Here is a 4,544-nt window from a genome sequence, read left to right as displayed (position 1 = left end):
TCAAACTGCTTTTATCTTCTTGAAATCAATATTCAAATGGGCATATACTAATGTTAGAAGAAAACCAGTTTGTAAATTCTGTTCTTTGCAGAGTGCACAGCCTGGATTTAATAACCACAGCTTGTGGGTTATTAAAACCTTCCTGCAATTCATTGGACTCTCGCTACTGAAGTAAATGGGAGTGAAAGAAATCCAGCACTTCACAGGAGGTGCTTCTGGTTGGTATAAACACAGTAGACTCTTAGGGCACATCCAGACTTGCATGGACATATGGTTCCCTGGGGACAACTAGCAGCAGCGCACCTTGCACTTCAGCTACTTGTCCCCAGGGAATGCCCATGTCACATGCTCTTTGGCATATGGCAAATTACCCCTGGGGTGGTAGGAGAGGCTAAGGCTGGCACTCTGATGGCCCCAGCAACCTTACTTGGGATCCTGGGGGCCTCCCAGGGCTGCAGCCATGGTGATTCTGCCAGGCGGAGCTTGGCTAGCAGTTGCAGCATGGCTCCAGGCTGCCAAGCTTCATTTTTCAGCAGTGCATGTTGCCCCAGTGTGCGCGGCACCCTTTTTTCCCCACTTTTTTTTTTGACCCCTGGTTATACCTGCAGTCCTGGGAGCCTCTTGGGACAGCAGCAGTGCTGACCCAGCCACTTGGAGTCTGGTCTTCCAGGCTCTGGTTCCGGGCACAGCACTCTGCTGCTGTGTGCACTACTCTGCTTTTTTTAGCAGCTTTTTTTTAACATCGGGTTTGTGGTGGAGTGCAGTGAACATGTGCATGTGTCACGTGTAGTGCGTGTGCAACCAAAATTTGATACCAGGAACTCCAGGTATCAAAAAAAAAACCCACTATGGCAAAAGAAAGCAGTGTGTCACATGCTCCAGGAATGTGCACTTCAGCATGTCAGGAGAAACAGGGAATAGGCAGTTTGCCTGAAGTGGGGCATTTTGCCTCATACCACAGCACATATGCAGGGCCATGCACAGCAGCAAAAAGTAGTGACACACATTTGTGCCACTATCTTTTGTGCCACTGCAAGTGCATGCCGCTGCATGTGCAAAAGCAGCCTTAAGGTACATGCAGACATTCACTTACTTCACTTTACTTCAAGCTGCATGAATCTGGTGTAAGTAACTTGCAGTGGTGGGAGGGGCAGGTGGGATTGCAGGAGGCTAGCAGGTCCACATGGGAGTTTGGAGGGTCTCGGGGCAGGGGGTATTGTGGGTTTGTGTGTTTGGGGGGCGGGTTTGTTCTGTCAGGGGCTAAAGATAGCCTAGTCAGGGAAGTGGGGTAGGAAAAGTGTAGCCCTGGACCTGGGGCTGGGGCACATGGTTAGGCTTTCACAGCCCTAAAGCTGTGCTCTAAACATGCATATATGTTCACTAGACCAGGCTGATCCATTCCTGATCTAAGTTAGTTTACCTTCTCAGGCTGCCCATTTTTCCCCTTGATTTAACCTCCCTGAATATCTGCATAGATTTTCATTAAAGTCAATCTAAATGTAACATCTGTACATACACAGCAAACATATAACCAGCTTTTGAGCTGCATGACTCTACCCATTTCCCGGTTACTTCCAAATTATCTGCCATTTGCTTCCTATTGATTTATAGTCAAATTAAGTTTTTTCTTTATATTTCCTTATTACCAAATTCTTATGGTCTGCCACCTTCAAAGACTGTCACTTGCTGAAGAAGGCAAATCCTACAGTTAAGTAATCCAGCCTCTGATTTCAAACCATTTTAATTACGTCTGTTAATTTTCATTTGGTCTGCAAAATTTGGCTTAAGAATGACTACAGGGTATGTACTGGTCTTTTAAAAAATGGTTCTCTGGATTATTTGTCTGTAACTTAATAGGGTGACTTCCTAATATTAACCAAAAATGCAGGCATAAAATGTCATTGTCCACCTTTTATCCCTATTCTTTTTTCATGCTCTTTTAAAATCCGGCACACGCTGTTCTGTACTACCATTAGAGGTTGGTAGTAAAAGAGCAGATCTGATGTCTGGCACTGTATTTAACTACAAAACCTCTGAACTCACCACAGGGAAACTGAGGCCTATTATTCAAAACTAGCTCCTGTGGCAGCCCCTATATAACACTGGGCATATTTACATGTGCACCCCTGGTGGTGCATGGGTTGTTTCCGACCTTACTGTGCAGTAGCAATGAGCTACTGTGCAGTATGTAATTGCTACTGTGCAGTAGCGGTGGAATCATGGTTAGTGCCTGCTGATGTTACATTGCCATAGCAATGAGCTACACTGCCATAGCTACAGGGACATAGTGTCTAGTGTAGATGTGCCCACTGAGGGGTTTTTTTTACATTTCTTTTGATTTGGAAGAGGTTGTGTTGCTTGACATCTATACCACTTCAGGCCACATCAAATAAGCAGCTGTGAGCTCTAAAACCTGATTATCTATACATGCTATTTACCACAGAGAAGGTATGCAGTAGTTCATACCAAGTGGGTTTGATTCCCAAATTAATTGTGGGGAAGTACATTTTTCACTCCACCCCAATAATCTTTACGCTACTGCAATGGAATGGTAGGTGCTTTTAAAACACTGAAGCCATAGATACATCAATGTCCACAAACATCAGTGTCCATAATAGGTTCCGTATTTCTACTGACATTTATAAGCACTGAGCATTTTCTTAAACCATAACAACATTCCTGAGCACAACCTCCTCCCCCCCACCAAAAAAAATCAGTTGAACTTTTGTGGCACCTTTCATACAAGGATCTTTATAAGCACTTTATAAACATTAGCCTCACCAAACTGACTTCTCTGAGTTGAGGAAATATCTCTATTGTCTTTTACTAATGCGAAAAAAGAGGCAGTTGCTCATACATTGAAAATACGGAACTTAGTAACATTGAAAAACAGAGATGCTGGTTCTGTAACTTCACTAATTCACCTGAATTAATTTCTACAGCATCAAAAATATATATTCTGAAAAGCTTCATAAATAATACATAATAAATAATTAGTTCAACAAAATGCATTTCTTTTTCTTCTCATAAATCATTCACAGGGAGTTCTTTCAATTTTCCTCTTCCTAATCTGGTGCTTTAGTATTTCATGAAATAATTCCTGCAAATTATTTGTGTACTACAGTTCATCATGAATACATGGAATGTAAATTTTAGGCTGTTGTTCTGTTTGGTTACAAATGCCAGATGGTATATTTTTTTCCTGGCTGCTTGGTACAAATGTTTCTTTGCTGAATAATTTATTTGTTAAAAAATGCAGTTTCAGTTTGACTGAAACTATTTGCAAATTGGTGCCAAATTTGACAATAGCATTGGCTAAAAAATTAACACAAGTGCTAGAAAAAAAATGACTCCTTTTCTTTCAAAATTTTGAAAATGGAAAGTTTCCATTTTTTTACTAGCAAAATTTTACTTCAAGACCATTTTTTCCTAAATTTAATTATTTCCCCTAAACAACAATAATAAAAGCAATTCTTATCAAAATGAAGGTTTCATTTTATATGATGTAATCCATGTTGGCACACTAAGGCCAGGTGATGCTGCACTGGATTTTGGGTCCTCAGGGTGCCCGTAGCCCCAGGACACCCTCAGGTAGACTACTGACTGAGGTGTCCAGTGCAGAGGTGTGTCCCTCACCACCCAGGAATTAGCTCTGAACTCATAATGAACACATTATGCTTTATTATGCACAACTAATATATATGGGAAAAAATAAAGAAAGACATATAATAACAATAGTTAACAAGAAAACTAACAATTTAGATTAAATGTATAGCTACAACATCAGGTGGATAATTCCAGCATAGTGGGTGGTCCCGTGATCCCACTTCTATAAAAAACCCTAAATAACTAAATTCACCACACTATAACCCTTTAAAAGAGCCCCCCCCCCCCCCCCCCCCCCCCCCCCCCCCCCCTTCCCCTACCCACATAACTCAATTGATTTCCTTCTGGTCACAGTCCAATCCCCATAACAATAAACAGCAACACAACTATAATTATGATTATGACCTATGACTAGGTGGTGGAGGCAAGGCTTCTCCTGCTCCAGGGAAAATGGTCTCTTTTAATCATTCCTGGTAACACAGCAAAACAGGCGCTGAACAGCTGCTGCAGGGGATAGACTCCCTGTTGTTTCCTTTATTGGCAGATTGTTCTCTTAAGCAGTTTCTTTCTGAAAATACACTTACTGCAAACACTAGTGATTAGTTGTGTCTTCACACAAACCCTGCTGGTTTGTTTTGTCTCAGCTCACTCCCTCCAAGGGCTGTCTCCCCTCCCAGCACTTCTACCCACAGACAGGAGTTTCTATCTGCAGGTACCTTTGACTCAGTAGCTTGAGCCTTCCAAACTCAGATTTCTCCCCAACATTTTAGTCAGACACAACTCGTAGCCTGGTCATTAACCCTTTAAGGAAGGGGCAGGCAATTATTTTGGGCAGAAGGCCACTTACTGAGTTTTGGCAAGCTGTCAAGGGTTGCTTGGGTAGCCCTGCCCCTTGACAGGTACCCAACCCCCTGGTCGCCATCTTGAGACCAGAAGTC

The sequence above is a fragment of the Alligator sinensis genome, unplaced genomic scaffold (assembly GCF_000455745.1).
Source record: "Alligator sinensis unplaced genomic scaffold, ASM45574v1 scaffold489_1, whole genome shotgun sequence".
Lineage (NCBI taxonomy): Eukaryota > Metazoa > Chordata > Crocodylia > Alligatoridae > Alligator > Alligator sinensis.
Note: the sequence above shows the minus strand (reverse complement) of the source record.